The sequence below is a fragment of the Dryobates pubescens genome, chromosome 11 (assembly GCF_014839835.1).
Source record: "Dryobates pubescens isolate bDryPub1 chromosome 11, bDryPub1.pri, whole genome shotgun sequence".
NCBI lineage: Eukaryota > Metazoa > Chordata > Aves > Piciformes > Picidae > Dryobates > Dryobates pubescens.
In genome coordinates, this window is record NC_071622.1 from 18752059 (window position 1) to 18770616 (window position 18558).

Genomic DNA, 18558 nt, shown 5'->3' on the forward strand with positions numbered 1-18558 from the left:
CAGAATCGCTTAACATATTTCAGCTCTTAATGCATTCATCACTTACAAAATGCTTTGTTTCAAAGTTAAGTATGCAAATATCAGTTTGCTATAATGGGCCTTGTCCATAGAAACATTCTAAGAACTGAAGAGCTGCAAATAATTGAAATGATTCCCTTGCTGTTTGTCTGCCCACTGTTTGTAAGAAAGTCAGAACCAAATGTGTCCCAGTGAAACTGCTAATGCCTTCTCCTTTTTTGTATTGGAACTGTCCTTTTTACAGAAGCATTGTTTACAAGCTGATGGAGGAACTCATGCTCTGGGGCTGTAAAACATTTAGCAAGTGCACTTTAGTGAAGACTACATAGAAAACCTCCAAGGTATATGGAAGTCAGATGTCAGGTGTGCTTTACATTTAAGTGTTTTACTCCAGAAAACATGAGCTGTAAGTCTTGAAAAAACGTTCCTTTGACAAGTTTAGTGGAAGTCTGTTTATCCAATGAATTTATAAACTGTTCTTCTAAAATGTGTATCTTTCTTTCTCAGTTGAAATTGATGGAAACAGGGAGTATGCACAATGTGTGTACTAATGAGTCGAATCCACCATGACTTGTCAGGGTTTTTCCACTTTGAGTGAATAAATACAGTAAGCAAGAGCAATGTGGTTTTTTTGCCTGGAGTCTAATTAGCAAATGCTTCTTCCCTTTAACTACTTCATGTGCACCACTTTTTAGATGGATGGGTGTTACTTTATGGCCTGAATGTGTAGTTAGTTTTTATCTTCATCTGTAGTTTTGTATCTCAAGAAATTTCTCTACACTTCAGAAATTTTATTACCAACTTTTGAGAAGAAATTATCAGCTTCATAGCAGAACAAAAAACCTTGGAACTCAGACCACAGTAAATTATCAGAATACACTAAAATGATTCTTTAGGCACAGTCTTCTAAGTTTTGTTCCTGAAATATTCTTATAAACTCTTGGAAGGTCCATACAGCTGGGTCATGTGATGACATCCTCGTTGTGCTCACTCTTTTTTGATGCCATTCTCTCCTATTCTTACTCATGCTGCTCATCTTCCAGATAGCTCAACATGGGTCAGCTACAATACTGGTCATCAGTGACACGGAGAAATGTGGACTGTACACAAAACGCCTGTGCCCCTGCAGCTCATGCTCACTTGTCAGACATGGATTTGTTCTTGGGGCATGATGTTTTAGTCAGATTATGCACTACAGCCCAAACTGGCATAACAACTCCTTATGTTGGTAGTAAAAATATGCTGCCATCCACTGGTCTTCTGGTATATGGACTGCATCACATGCTTCTCATTCCTAACACAGGATTTCAGTTTCTGTGTGGATGATTTATCTGCTGTTTGAACAGAATATTTTAACCTTGTCCTTCTCTCCAACCGAAGGACCTCTATACCCCTCAAAAGAGAGATCGGTTGCCTCATTCATTATTTGCCAAATGTTTCTCTCAGTATTTCCTTTCTCCTCCTTAACATGATGGCCAGTGGGGGCCAGTGGATTTCTGACCTTCCATTTCCCTTTTCTTTATATGCTTTCCTACTGCCACCCCACTGCTTCCCTACACAAACTTCCTGTGCCCACACCAGACCCTTCACTCCTGCTTTTGTTTGTCCTTCATTGAAGCAAGGAACTTACTTTTCTGGGGGGAGGTAACCATCCCCAGAGGAGTATAGAATAGAATAGAATAAACCAGGTTGGAAGAGACCTTCAAGATCATTGTGTCCAACCTATCATCCAACACCACCTAATCAACTAAACCATGCAACCAAGCACCCTATCAAGTCTTCTCCTGAACACTTCCAGTGATGGTGACCCCACCACCTCCTCAGGCAGCCCATTCCAATGGGCAATCACTCTCTCTGTGTAGAACTTCCTCCTAACCTCCAGCCTAAACTTCCCCTGGTGCAGTTTGAGACTATGTCCTCTTGTTCTGGTGCTGGTTGCCTGGGAGAAGAGACCAACCTCTGCCTGTCTACAACCTTCCTTAAGGTAGTTGTAGAGAGCAATAAGGTCACCCCTGAGTCTCCTCTTCTCCAGGCTAAGCAACGCCAGCTCCCTCAGCCTCTCCTCACAGGGCTTGTGTTCCAAGACCCTCACCAACTTTGTTGCCCTTCTCTGGACACACTCCAGCAAGTCAACATCCTTCCTAAACTGAGGGGCCCAGAACTGGACACAGCACTCGAGGTGCGGCATAACCAGTGCAGTGTAGAGGGGCAGAATGACCTGCTCCTGCTGGCTATATTGTTCCTGATGCAGGCCAGGATGCCACTGGCCCTCTTGGCTGCCTGGGCACACTGCAGGCTCATGTTCAGCCTACCATCGACCAGCACCCCTAGGTATAGGAAGATGACAAGTCAAAGAATTTCTCCTTTAACATGACTGGGGCTTATGACTGCAGGCCCAGTACTGTTTCTGCAGCCTCTTCTCTTTCCCAGTGCTGGTTTTCATATTTTCATCAGAGAGACGGGAGATTTTATTTTCTCCCACTTTTCCTCCTAGGTTGCCATGTATGCCTAATACATAATCTTGCCTTATAATACAGATATGTATTCCCTTAGCTTAAAAGCCTCCACAAGGTATGTCTGTTTTTTCCCTACAGATAGAAAAATGTTGAGTGTCCCATGATTAGCTTGCTGAGCCCTAAACCTAGTCAATCTGTTAGCCTTTAGCCAAAGCTTAAGTACCTAGCAATTACCTATGCTTCTTGACCTATTGACTCTTCTCCATGCTGTTTTTTAAGTGTCAAATTCATACTGTCCTTGTTTTAGTCTTTCTCATTCTGTCTTTTAGATGATAACTTGAGTTCTTGGCTCTGCAGACACGTGCTAGGAACATTTAACATTCTGGCAAAAATGAGCTGGGCTTTATGCTAAAAGAGGCAGTTGGAGTGGGAAATAATTTCTTTTGGGAAGTCTTAAGTTTCTATTTATCAGTAGGGGTTTTGGCTTTTTTTTTCTTTTTTTTCCCTCCCTCCAGTCTGCAGCTGTGAAAATTCATAGACCTCAAAAGGTTATTTTGGCTTGTGGCAATTAGCTACACAAAATGCAAGGTTTAAAGCTCTCCTTTAAAATGGAAGTGATTCATTTTTACTTATAGCCATGATAAGTACCCAGTGCTTCATGAAAGGCATTCACTCAGATTTATGTAAGAATTATTTAGTTTTATATAATGCTGCTCTTGTGCCAAATCTTGAGAGAGTTAATGAAAGGAAGAATAAAAGCAGCAAGCATGCATGACTAAGTTGAAACATGAAGTGTCCATCTACCCTTCCTCTCTCTTTGGAAGAGAAAAAAAGGCAATTCAGCTTGCAGGAGAGAGCATCAGTGCTTTTAAAAAGAAAAAAAAAGCTTGTATATTCCATTTTGTACAGAGATACATAGATGGAAGTTGAAGCATAGTGTATAAGCTACCTGGAAGGAGTTCCTGGACACCTGCTTAGTCATAGATACCTGCAGTGTGAACCAGAATGAAATAATTGTAGCTGGCAAGAATCTTGTGCAAAGCTAAGGAAAACCTTCCAGCACACATTAAAATCAGGGGAAGAAAGTATTCAACTCAGTCTTTGTTTTATTGTTTCACCACATAGAACAAGAACTGATTGCCAACTTCCATGAAGAGTGCACACAAAAAAATGGGTGTTCAGAAGCTTGGGCTCCTCTTGAGAATGTCACCTTTTAGAAAAAAATGGTCTTTTTAGGAGCAAAGTAAATCTTCTGGTGTTTCTTTTCAGCCAGGGAGATTAGACTCCCATTCTTCTTCACTGGCATGGGAGCTAGATTTTTTGAGAAGCATTAAAGCTTCTCTATGTTCTACCCAGAAAGGCAAACAGGCTCAAATCTAACTTGAGCTAGTTTCAAGAATGCAGTGCCAGGAACTTCTTTTGCTGATTCTTGCAGCGCATAATCTAAGCACAACATTTTCTTTGCTAGGGGTGCTTTGATCACTTCGAGTCAATGATCTTTGCAATTTGTCAAGTGTGTCTGAGAAGTTTCCATCTAATGCTTGAATGCAGAATATTTCTATCAAAAGCAGATAAAGGAAACACCATCTTCTGAATCTCAGGTTTTTTTAAGTGTTAGGGCCCAACCCAATTACATTGAAATAAATCTCCTGTCACATCTAATGGAAGAGCCTAAGGGACAAGATAGCCAAGGAGACAAAGAACAGGCAGCCCATCAAGACATTATCGAAGACCTGTGGTTCAGCTTCCCTCCCAAACGCACTCTCATGAAAAGTCTAACCAGAGAGCAGCTGGTAATTATTTTCAGTGGTTTTTTATTTTTCTCATCACTTGTCGTAAAGGATGGACAGAAGGAAATCCATTATGAATTACTTGTCTCTTGTCTGAGCTCACTAACTACAGAGGCAGGCAGAGTATTCTTGCATTTATTCATTTAAGTAGGAACCATGGCAACAGGTGAATACAGACCATCTCAAAGAGTACCTCATTATCTGCTAGGCTTTGAAACGGATTCCTGATGCTGAATGAGGCCTATCAGCTTTGTTGCTGTCCAGGAAGTAAGGTATCCAACTACCTGATTCTGCTGCAACTTCAGACACTGACAGCCTTACATACAGCAGCATTTTTGTCCACTGACATACAAGTTAAAGCTTCTGAAACTGAGAAATTGAATGCATCTCTGAACACTTCCCACTACTATGCCAACCAAGATCAAAAGAGTTGAGAATGATTCACCCTTGAGATGAGCAAGCACTTCTTTTGACTCATAGTCCATGCTGGCTGCTCTAGCTGTGTTGTCAAGCATGTTCATTTCAAAGCATCTGCAGCAATGCAGTGGTCCCAGACACCCTAGACAGCCTAATTCATAAGCTTCACATACAAAGTGGTGTCATGCACACCCTCATCCAGGTATTCCTACTAGTAATTGCCTTCCTTGAAAATACACACCACATCTGTATTCAACAGAGGACCAGTACCAAGCTGTGTTAATGACATTAATTGTGCATCTTTTGGAGGTTTCTGGCACTATCAATATTTCATCCTGACAGCTTTCAGAGGCCATGTATGCCTAATACAGTTTCAACATTTTGTAGAAAGGGAATCAGTCCTAGCACACCGGAGTTCAGTTAGAGTTGCAGATACTTTCTAGGGTGAGCATTTTGGTGGTCATGGTAAGTTTGCTTAAATATGTACCAGATGAAAGATTAGAGCAAGAAAACGTGTTGTGCCTTGAGAAGTTATAGTCTGACTTGTTAAAAAAAAAAAAGAGACAAGCTGTGAGGGGGATCTTAAGAGTATATACCACAGCTGACAAGCCCATCTAAGCCAAGTTCAAACCACATCTTGGTTACAGCATGGGGCTGTTGTGCCTTCAGTGCTGCTGCTGTCTCCCTGAGGGTTACCTTTTCACTGCTTTCAGACTGAAAGTAAGATCAGATAGCTTTGGCTAGACAAAGTTATGTCCTTACCCATTTCTGGAATACAAAGATACTCTGCTCTGAACATCTCCCAGAAACAGCAGCAAGTAAAAGGGCACATTAGAAATGGTGTGGAGAGCAAAGCACTTTCATATTTTCATGGGAACACTTAAGTGTTTTATATTTAGTATAAACAAGCACAAACTGCAGGCAGAGGACAGTACAGTTAAGCAGTGATTTGAAGAATAATGAAGTTGTTCAGTAAAAATCAGTGGATAAAAAGCTATGAACATAAATTTCTTATAAGTAACTCAGGGGGTTGATCTCAAAACAATAAATACTTGTACACAAAATAGAACACCTTAATTTCTTTAGTTTAAAAGTCATGCTTAATTTACTGTATCAATTACATAGGCTTTCAACAAGTTCTCAAGAAAAATAGTTCTGTGTTCGTGTGCCATACAAAATACCACAAAAGAGTTAACAATCAAGTTAGCAGAATTAAAACCCAGAGACTGGGACACTTCTGCTTTGTCTTAGTTTTAAGAGTCTGATTTACACATCAGCAGTGAGTCAACATAGAGCACAGTATGAGAGTGTCTTAGCTATCAGTATTCTTCCCAAGATTTTGCTGTGGTGAAATCCTGCTGTAAGTCATACTGGATGGAATGGGAAGGAGTAAATCAGTCTTACTGTAAATCCACAAATTCATCTAAGAATATATTTCCTACTTTCTGTATGATGGAAATCCTCAGAGGAGGCTGTATGGCATGTGATTTATAGGAATAACTAGACAATGGATTTACAGTGTAGAAGTCTTTTAACACTTCCAAAATTATTCACTAGAACAGTTCCATGCCCTGACTTCCTCAGCCAATGTCCCACACTGCAAAACAGTACATGTCATGGAGCCGGGAATACATCTTGGGGCTGAATGCATCAAGCACAAAATAAACCATTTCTGAAATTGACAGCAAAGACTGCGTACGTGAGTGAGAACAGAGGGAAGAGACATCCCACCCAGGTACATGAGGTCCAAGCAGATGCCTGGTTAGAAAGCACGTAAAAGAACACATTTCTTTTAGAAAGATGTGCGTAGGAAGGTAATCTGTATGGTGCGTTTCAGTAACTGTAGAGAAATGGTTCCACAGAACAGATGATCGCTGCAGAACTTGCATGCCAGGGTGCAACCACTATTTAGGAATCCCACAAAAGAAGAAGAAAGTGGAAGACACTGGGACTGCACAGCTTTGTGAATTAAAGCAGCATGACAATCTTGCCAGGTAATCCAAGAAACAGAGGATCAGGAATACAGATGGGTAAAAATAACCAGAGGCTAATCTCAATGGTACCTGAAAGCGGGAGATTCCTGGCCTTTGTTTTCTAGGATATAACCCTGAAAATCAGTTCAAGTTTTTTTCTTTAAAATTACTCCTGGATGTGTCCTTTGATAATTGCAATATTGTTATTTCTAAGTTTTCTACCCTGAGAAGGTACTGAAAGATGTTTTCTTGACAATGATCTCCTGAGGCTGGATTTAATTTGCTTAACTAGAGCCTTTCTGACTCCTGTGCTAAGATTAAAGCAAGACTGGTAAGAAAAGTACATGATTCAGTATTTGCTTCTGTGTGCCTGGGCCAAGCTACGATCAGAAGGGCAATTCATATTTTGTTAGTCTGATTATTTTTTACCTAATGTTACTTTCATCTACTTATTTCAGTGGCTCAAACCACAGGCTGAAGCACTGCTCATCTTAAAATGGGCAGATAAAAACTTCCACTTTCTCTGTTACAGGATATATGTAATTTTAAAGGCAGGATGTCTATCAAACCCATCTGTAGTCTAGAGATCCTGACTAGGCTCAAAATTCCATAGGCAAAAGGATTTTTGGTGCAGGAGAATAAGCAAGATAGTTAAGATAATTTTTACTCTGCCTTCTCAATAACTTGGGTTTCTCCAGTGTTGCTCTATATTTTAAGACCATCTGACCCAGTTTCTGAAAAGCACTGATCTTTGATAAGGAGAGGCCTTAAGAACAGACAGAAACATCTTTAACTAGCAGGTATACATAGCTCATGGTAAAACACCTCTGCAAGTAGGCTGCAATCTGCAGTTTCCCGTCAGACTTTATGACTCTTAATGCTGCCAGTTTGATTTTCCCCTGCTGGGCCTGACAGAGCAGAGCTGTGATAAGGTGACAAACCACAGCTTCCCTTCACTCAGAGCAGTGAGGAAACACCCACGTTCACACTCCAGCTTTAGCCAGCCATGCATGCCCCAAGTGCAGCAGTTGTCTCTCCAGGATGGAGTCTTGCTAATGCTTTTACTAGATTATCTGCATCAGTCAACGAGTACCTCGGTTTACGATTTCATTTCTGAGCTCTGCTACCCCCCTGCACCACACGTGCTCCCGGGAGCCTGGCCGTGCACCCACATGCAGGGTGCACAGACTCCCTGTGATGGGTCACCCCACACAGCAAGACATGAGGGGAACAGCAGCCTTCAACCTTGCCTTTGCCTAAACACCACTGAAGGGACTGTGACAAAGGAGATCCATAATTGGATTTTCCCCTTTGAGTGGAACAGGCAGAAGTGAGTCACTGGCTGTGGGGCAGCCTTCCCGTGACCTCCTGACTCTGCCTGAAACCCTTCTGTCCATAGCAGCTCCTCTGGAGCCTGCACAGACACAGGTTCTGTCATAGCAGAAGCCACAGCTCATCAGAACAGAAAATCAAGACAAACTAAAAGCAGAGTTTTTACTTCCTAAGAGATCCTGGCTGCAAAGATTCCAGGTTTCCAAAAGAAAAGCATGGCAGCTATCACTGGCACTTCAAACAGATGCAGCAGGCCAAGAGACAGGCCTCACAGATCATTTCTGCATCACAGGAACAAAAGGCAGACCCTGCCATGAGGCAAAGCATGTATTACATGAAACAGTAGAGGACATTTGGCACCCACCTAAAGAGGTGTGTGTGTGTGTATATATATATGTAAAGGGAGAAAGTGACTTTCATCCACACTCCTTAGTAGTGAGTATGGCTCTACTGCAGGCTGCCTAGCACCATCTTGTCTGCCCTCACCCTGCTGGCGGCACTGACTACCACAGAGAATAGTCTCCACAGCAGCTGAGGACAGGGATTGATGGCACGCTGACATCAACACATTTTCCTAAGGCTATTCTGTCTCTTTTGTGAGTACATTAAGGTGATCTCAGAGACAGAATCAGGTAAGGAGGCAGGTGTACAAGTAGGCTTTTCTTAATGTATCTCTTTTAAACAAAACAGGTAAGCCCAAAGGTACATTGGTTGTTTGGCCTAAGATGCAGAGCTGGGCACAGCCTCAGCTCTCACCAGCTGCACCCTCCCCAGCTCACCCTTTCCCTTGTTTACTGACAGATTCTTCACTGTGAAATTATTTATCATCATTTATCATTGTAACAGCTGGGGCTTGCTGTAGATTATTGCTGTGAAAAGTGAAACTCACCCCTTAGCCTAACATGAGCACTGCTGCTGTTCATGCATGTACAAGCACGGGAAAACCACAACATTTAATAATACTAGAGGCATTTGTTCCCACATTTCTTGCCTTTTCTGGGACTGGGTCCCAGCTGCTCAGGATGGGAGTGGTGACAAGAACCGACCCTGCTTTCAGCAAAACACAGGCTGCCATCTACTGCTGATTACACACAGGCGGTGCCATTGCTCTAATCTGCTTCTTTCAAGTTCCCTAAGCCCAAGTACGTTCTAAGATACACAGTAATACCCCTCCATTCTTTTTAGCACATTATTATTCCTCTAAAATGTACTCATAAAGAACATAACTTACACTCTGTGACTCTCTATTCAGAGAGGAATTGTACTCCCATTTAATTTTGCGTCTTTGGTTACAAAGTAAGAGGGACAGCATTGCCTGAGCATCGATTCAGCCCAAGTTGAGTGTCTCCAGTGTAAGGCTGGTATTGCAGAAAGGGCCATTTGGACCATAAAGATCATGTATGCATGACAAACATCCTGTCTGCATTGGAGCAGCAGATTACAGACATTTTTCACAGGTAACTTGTAATGACAGGGTTAGTATGTAAATCCTCTATTGAAACAGGCTACTGAAACAGCTACCCAAAAACTCTCCAGGTGAATTTCTGTGGCAGCCATCCATTTGCATGCAAGGTAAATTTTACCATCCAGGTAAGAATTGCTGTTACCAGCAGACAATTTCTATCTGTAGAAAGGCATATGAGTGGCCCTGCAAGTGCAGTGTCTCAGCAACAAGCTGCCTATTACTAACCTCTTGTTGAGGCAACACCCAGAAACCTCACCCCTATGGACAAAGAGCCTTCTAAGAGATGGATCCAGTCAGCATACCTCTGACCTAAGTCTTCTGTTGACTTAGGAGCACAGCATGGTGATGATAGGATTTCAAGTGGGTTTTGAGGTGTGTTAGTATGGTAATTGTCTCTGAGGAAAAAGGAAGGCTGTTTGCCTATGCACTGAATGCCAGCGCTTGAGACAAGCAAAAGCTGTCATCTTGCTTAAAGCAGTATGATTTCAAGAATGACTTAAAAACCTCAGGTAAAAACTTCCACCTAAGCTCAGAAAGCTGTGAGAATTTCTGAAAAGTTTTCACTGCTCTTTTTCTACATTAGCATGGCACAGAGTGAAAGGATTACAGAGCAAAAGGGCCGGTGCTGAGACTCCAACATTACATGATAGCACATTCCCACTTTAATTTCACATTAAAGAAATCCATACCATATATTCTTAAGATAACAGTGACACAAACCAAAGCACACTAACTGAAGACAGCTGGGAGGTTCCCATCAAAAGCACACTTCCATTGTGAACCAAAACACTAATGCAGATAAATGAACTGTGTCCCTTCCCAGCTCCACAGTCCAAGTCTCCTTTCCTCTGAGCACAGCCATTTGACAAAAAACACCACCTGATCCCTACAGATACACATTCATGGATGGGCACCATTGTCATGGTTTTTCATGATCCTACTGTGAGGATTTAGAATTATATTTAGTACAGAACTGATAGGATGTCAAACAGCTATGGAAATCACCATTGAGACAGAATGGGCATTTGGCAGCAGTGCTACAGAGTGGGATAAAATAACTCTCTGTCCACCACTTTTACCCAAATGGTTACCACTGCAAAGCAGCTAGCATTTAATTCTAACAAAGACCTTACAGACACACATAACCTGAACATATAAACCATCCCACTCGCAGAGGCACATTTGAAAGGTTTGCTGTACTCATAATGCAAAGAACAGAGGAATGAGCATTTTTTAAAATGAGAGCAAATAAAGGTTAGATTGAACATATTCAGGATTTTGTATAAGCTGAGGGCAGTTCAGTGGAGCACACAGACTAATACCACTGCTTCTGGTTCCCTACGGCCAAAGAAGCCTAAGGGCGCTGTTGGGACAGAAACTGTCTGGAAATGTCTAGCCATCTATACAAGCCTCATACCCATAATGATGAAAGTCTCCAGGAGAATTAAGTGAAACTACCTTCATACCTGCTACATATACATCTGACTCCAAAACTTAGATACCTCTCCAGTCAAACTTTACACTGCTTTAAAAACATTAGGCTACAAGTCTAGCCCATCACATCCTATCCATGAAATCACACTCAACCATACCCCACTCATCTTTCATTTTAACCAGTTTCCTTATTTATTCCATGAGCCATAGCTAACACCAAGGAGAAAAAATAATAAAAAAGCAGACAGACATGCCAAAAAATAAATACAATATTATCTACAGTCTCAACACAATTATTGTAAAGCTTTGTTCCCACTTTGCTCCCAAACCTCTCAGCATATTAGCAAACAAGCTACCTAGTAATCCTCACTGGGATTGCAATTGGAACCACAGCATTTGCACTGCACAATGTCAAGTGGAGTTTGCATTTTGGTTTTCCAATCATTCATTTCTATCTGTAGCCCTACAACCTCTTACCTTGTTGGTCACCAATAATGGCAGGGTTTGAGCCTGTCTGGGAAATTGGAATGAAGAATTTGCACTTCCAAGAAGCCATCTCCTGCAGCACAAATGGTGCAGAGAAATTTCAGATGCCAGTAGTACAGCAACACAGCAGGTCAGATGGAGGCAAGAGTTGCTTTTTTGCTCACAGCCACGAACTCAAGTGCTACCAGCTGTGTGAGCTCAGTCAGGTGGGACTTGGAAAAGCCTTAGGGTAGCCATGGTAACTTGTAGATCTTCACCTGATGCACTAGAGTCACTGCACGTTGCTTTTGAGAGAAATACATATCTCTAGAAATATCTTAGTATTAAATCTACAGATCTAAGAAAGCTAGAAAACTTTGAACTGAGAGAACAAAAAAACTCTAATTGTTGATACTAGGAATTATTCAATGGTCAGATATATCTGTTCTGATCCAGGCTGGACCCTGTCTGCTTCTGTGCTCCCTAAGTGGCTGCCAGACCTTCCAAAACACTGATGGCAAACATCCTTTTTTCTTTTCTGGATAAGTGAGAAAGAATTCTATCTAAAGTACCTTTTCCCTCTTGCTATTAATACAGAATGTGAGCACAGCCCTTGAGAAGGCATCTCTGAGCCATCCTTTACAGGAGGATATGACTGAGGCACAAGACATCAGGAAACAGGAGGGTCACTCACCATATAACAAAGACAACACAGATGTTATCATCCCAGCTTCTCCCAGGTAAACAACGACACTCACCTTTGTAAAGGAAGTTTATGATCTGCAGTATGGAGGCATTACACTGAAAATAGTGAATAGTTTCTGTACAGGAGGAACAGGAATAAGGACACTAAAAACTCACTTAGATAGAGAGAGACCAATGCTGTTTCCACTGGATGATGCCTGAAGGCTGATGTAGGAAATGTGAAATTAAGCCTCAGTGGCATTGGTCTTTCCCTCTTCTAAAGATGCATAAACCATTAAATGCCTAAAATCTCCAAAAGTGGAATTTCAACAATTCAGAAGCTTCTAACATAGAAACACAAACACTGTATTTGTGAGACTCCTGATGTTTATCAACATTGCTGTTTATTATGTAGAATTAAAAGCAATTTAACTTGGAGAAGTAAAATTGGAATATTATTTCTGGTTTCAAATGTTTCTCCTTTCAAAAGAAAAAAGCAATTTCCTAGCTCATTATTCTAATTCTAGTACTTTTGCTTCTGCCTATAAGTGTGTAAAGACATTATCAAGCTGTAAGTCATTCCACTATTCTAGTTTCTCTTAGTCGCTCATGTCAAACACCTATTTTACCTTTTTTAATAATTTATAAAACAATTGTGTAAGTCAGGAGGAAAAAAAACAACTTAGCTAATGTGCTTTTTATTGTTCACTTCTGGCAGGAAACTATTTATAACAAGCATAACTTTCATACGGTAATTTAGTGTTTGCATTTCTGGCAATTCTTGCCATTCCCTCAGCTAAGGTACAGAACTCATCAAGCTGCCCAATTTGTTTGGAGGGGTTTCTTGCCGCCAGATGCCACGCTGAATGCTGCATGTCACTGAACAATGGCAAGGGCAGCAACATGGAAGACAACTGAGGTTGTCTGTCAGCTTGACTGATGTCTTTGCATTTTCACCAAACACAGACTCCCGGGGCCAAGTGAAACTAACAAGCTTGCAATGTACTGCCTTGTACTTTCATTAATAGCTGTGTGATTAATTGGTTACAGCACATTAGATTAGAACATACCCGGTTAGGGATTCTACTTAAAGAAAAAGGAAAAGGATCAGGATTGGGCTGCAGGCCAAGTTTAGCAAGGATTTTCAGTAGTTTGCAAATTCTTAAGGTGAATTAAATGGATCCAATAAAATAAAATGGTTTCAAGTAAGTCTGAGATGTAGGGATTCCACTGCACTCTTACAGGACTCAGGAGACCTTGACTCTAAATAAATACATGTGTTTAGCAATCCATAGAAAATAAGACAGCCTAATTCTGCAGTCCTTGTTTAGACAGCACTTGTAACCATAGTGTCCGAAAGGCAATGACTGACTTCCTATCACCTCACATAGGGACAAACATAATTTACTAACTCTCATGGGATTACTGACTAAACAGAATTCCAGGGTTTTGTTTATTTATGGTTGACAAGGTTTTGATAACCCTATTCCTTTCCACAGAAGTATTTATATCAGGCCAGATGACAACCCAACCCCCTGAAAGATTAGCTTTGAATTGGGATAAGGGAAGCCACAAACATATCAGCAACTCATTAGACATTTAAACATTATGTCTTTTTGCTGTTAAGTTTAATGCAGAGGTGAGTGGCTAAGTGGAGACATTGTACAAGTTTTAAAAATGGATTAAAGCTACGGGCTTGCACTGCACCATTTCAGAGTTTCATTACCTTCCACTGACAATTTCAGTCTCCATTTTTAGGGAACTGAAAAAATGGGAATATTTTTGCCTGTTCCTTCCAGGTGGAAGCATAAAAATTACTAATGGGACTCCTACCAGAAACTAGTCAGGTAAGTACTATGATGCCTTTAGAATGGAGAATATTTGTTTCATAATAAGCCTTTCATATTTGTGGGTTGTCATGAGTACCTGTGTTCAGCAGTGAAATGGCCAATTCTTGAGGCTTTTAAATTAAAATGACAAAAGAAACAATCTGTTGCTGCTCTCATACAATTCCATAGCACTGCAGTACCTGGTTTAAACTCTAGACCAATGATCTATTTCACAATGTCAGCTTTTAAACCCCCTCAGCTTTCAAGGTAGGATGAAGAGCATGTGGTTCAGCCATATCAATCAATTCTGATATTACATGGACAGCAGTACTAAAATTCTTTACAGTGAATATTTTTCATTCTGAAATCCCAGACAAGGTGTTTGCACAGTACAGACAGAGCCAGCATAAGTCCTAGCAAGTTTTATATCCCTACCTTTTCTGCATTGCAATGCAGTCTTGGTATAATTCAAAAATTCACACCAGCTCCTTGTAAAATCTGGAGTACAAAACAGAGATGAGGCAAGTCCTGCCCAATTTGCTTTCCTAACTTATCATGTATAAATCCCTGGCTATAATGATACATATGTGGGCAAAGATCAGGCCTACCACACTTAGACTACCACTACCAGGCCAGTTCATCCCTCATCAAAGCTGACAGGAGTCCTTTAATGTATAACAAAGTACACCCTAAATACAGTTTTTCTCTAGGTTTGACCTATAGATCTCTATGGATAAACGAGACTACATACTGTACTAAAAAACTTTTTGTACTATATACCATGAGGAAAAAATTTATCATTCACAAATTTTGCTCGATTAGTGCATGTGTCCCCTGTCCCTTACTACTCTGTAAAAACAAATTTAAAAAGAAATCAACAGGCTGTACTCAGACTTTCTTCCAGTATTGTAGTATTTAGTAATTAGCAATATGTGCCTTCTCCTGCACCTTATTTACTTATAAATACTTGAGTTTATTTTGTGGGGAAGTTTTCAGAAAGCCTTGATGGCCAGTTTCATAGGAAGAGTCAGACATAGGAGAAAGCTAAGAAAGGAAGACAAAATAGAAATTCAAGGCATCTCTATATTCAGTGCAAGTAAATACACAGAAAAACAGGAGAATTACTCTAAGACAGATGAGCTAGTGTGGCCAGATAGATGCCCAGAAACCCAGGCCTTGGACACCAAGAATCTAAAAACGGACCAAACTTGGTTCTGCTTAATATATTATGTCTTAAACATATCTTCCACTCATTACTGGCATTATGCCACAGAAGTGCTAAAGAGAGGAGATTTCTTGTCATGCCAAACCTTAAATTTTAGCATGGACATCTTAATATTAAAAGGTATAATGACTTCTGAAGAAAGACCAAACCCATTATGAAGCAGTCCATATCCCCAGGGCATTCTGCTGGGGTCTCTTGTTGTGATAGTTGCAGGCTGTGTCTTTAAGATAGCTGCAAATTCTCTAGCTGAATAGCTGGGTGTAAAAAGGAAAACAAGAAAGATAATTCTAAACTAATTTCATTGGTCAGATGAGTGGGATGTAGTTCTACAATCTTACATTTTTGTCTCAGTCTCACTCCGTCTCTTCCTGCTGGCATGCATGCTGTCCTGGACAGAGAAAGACTGCTTATCAGCAAAACTTGAGATAAGCATTAATGACTTCCTAACGATGCTTTTGAGCTAACTAAACATCCCTCTAACATATCTCTCCTTTTCTCTTTTCTTCTAATTAACCAGAGGAAAAAGGGAGGAGAGAGGTTGGGGGGGGGGGGGTGGGGAGAGCAGGGTGGAATCTTCCTGCCCAAGAAGGATTTCTGTGCTCTTTTCTTTTTGTAAACACCTGTATAATATTGTAAATACTGTACATTTTTGTATATATTCATTGCATTCCATTATTGCTTGTAAAATACAGCTTCATTTGCTTCTCCGACTGGCTTCAGCTGAGCTTTATGTGATGTGGGTGGGTTAAACCATCACACTTGTATTTACTAGTTCTATTGTATTTATTAGTTCTGTGTGCGCTACCTATTGGAGACAGCATATATTCCCAAATGCCTGTATTTGAAATGGAACATCATTATAATGTCTGCATTGTTGCCAAGTCTAAAAGCCAGATGGACCAATTGCTGATGGCAGAAACTCATTGCTGGAATCAAGCAATCATGACCATAATCTTTTGGCAAAAGCAGCCCCATAAGTTGTACTTCTGGTGCTTATTTTGTGGCATGACTGATTGAGACAGTAGTAAAAATCATTGTCATGGGATATTAAAATGACAACTGATGATAAAAGTGGTTCTATGGATGCATTAGTGCAACTATTAAGGATGGACAGAAAGAATTTGTCCAACTCATGAACGAATGTATTTTAATGAAGATGTTTGCTAGAAAGAATTCTTCTTGGAGGAGACTGAGAAGGCCAGAAGTGATACATGAAATTCCACATTCTACACAAATGCACTGAAGCTGCATATAGTGCATCAAGTTTCTGTATTTTCAATTCTTTTGAAGCACTATAAAAACTAATTGACTATTTTTCCATACATTATCACACCTAAGCTCATAGAATATACTTGAAGTAATTCTTGCACAATCTTCCAAAAAGAACTGAGAACCAAGAGGCCATTATTCAGTGCTGATAATCAAACACTCAGAAATTAATTCATTTTTGTTCAAACTCATCTAATCTATGGATGCCTTATAATTAATTTCCAGATTAAATTCTGAACATATTATTGATAGCAGAACCAAAACAGCTTTAATGTTGCCTCTTCCCTGGGCCAGATTTAGAAGTGGAACTGTCATGGAACTTTCTTCTACTGAAAACAATACAGCACATTACACATTACAGAGCCTACATCCTGTGACCAAACTCAAGGTCAATTGTACAGCTATCTAAATCAAAAAAACTCAGCCTACCAAATGCAATTAATCTGAATCACTGCTATCATGCAGCATGCCAATGTTTTGTCCCACAAATACACCTACACTTTTTCACTTGTTACTTACCATAAGCATTACTAACCGTAATGTTAAATGTATACGTAACTCCAATTACTTGCATGGTTTTATCAAAATATCTTTAAGTTACACATCTGGGCATTTCCCATTTTGTTCCTCTCTCCTCAAATCATCACAACCATATTTTGGGAGCTTCTGCTGGACATGGACTTGCTGGTCATTGCCTAAGCAGCTTGTGAGTAATTCTCCCAAGTTCTGTTTAGCAGAGCACCTAACATTGTTTTGTTTTTTCCCCCATCTTCGTACTACTGCTTTAATCTACTGCTACAGCATCTGCACTGTAACAAGACATACTCTCCTTACAGTGTTCCTTAAAGACAGGGGTTATCCTGACAACTAGAATATACTGGCTTAATTCTGTCATTTCTTGCAAGTCCCTTATCATTCAACAAATTGCACACTGCAGAGGTATCTGAACTAGTGACGCTAAGAATTAATACAGCAACATATTAATTCCCATCCTGTAGGAGAACCAGATGCTAGCTCAGAGCTGCTAGAGGCAGTAGAGAGCTGTAATAACACAGTGCTGTTTGTGGACTAAATATGCTTGCATTTCAGAAGACTAATTAGCTGAGGCAGGGCCCTGTGCAAAGTCTGATATTTTTGCACAGCCATGTACTTAACAGATGTATTTCTTTCCTTCTTCCACCTTCCCACACACATTTGCCTGAATTAGGATGCAATATACTGATGGGTTTACCTGTAGCCAAAATTTCCATATGGCAGAGAATTCTGCTCCAAAGTACAACACTACACTAGAGAAAAACAGAAGCAATTATAAAAAACCCACATCTTGCAAAAAGTTCAAAATAGCTCTTCTGTTAAAAATCAGCCTAAGAAAGTATTACAAATGGCAGTTATGGCAGAGACTATTTAAAGTTAGTATTTAGTTTTCTAAAAGCATTCATTTACTCACACTAATGATGCCACATATTATCCCATCTGCCACAAAAGCTGGTAACTTTGGATGAAAACTCACTCAAGTTTGCTGCAGAATACACATGGGATGGCTTTTCTAGTTGAAATTGTCCAAAATCTTAACCTTAATTAGAAAAAGTAAAATTATTTAAAAATAATCAGAGCCATAATGGAAGTGTTTATGCCCCTTACGGTCACATCCTTCGATTCGGAATGCATTTATTTGTCAAACCAGTTATTAACATACAGTAATGCATCTTACACAATTTATTTTATGTTTGAAATCTGATTTCCCAAATTCTCTGAGACTTTCAAATAGGGTTTTTATGCCATGGGTTATCTTTCCCTTCCCTTCCCTCCACCTCTCTTTTTTTTTTTTTCTCTTTCTTTCTCCTTTTCCAGCCAACAGTTTGTTCTAAGAAAACAGGGAATTAACCAAAACAATGAGACACCCAGAGCCAACTTCAGTGCTTTTCCTTTCTGTTGCAAAAATTGAGTCAGAAAGCAAAACCAAGCAAGTCCAGTCCATTTCTGTTTGAAAGTTCCTCACAAAATGACACTAAAAAGGAATGAGTTTTGGCACAATGAAGTTTTGCTCTATTTAATAACAGTGCTAAATGAGCACTTCGGTACCAGTTCCCATTCTCAGTGGTACAACAGAGAACCTCAGAATGGATGAGTTTAAAAGAAAACAGTAAGGACTTAAGAGGAAAATTACTTGAAATGAAACAGAAGGAGAGAACTGCACATAT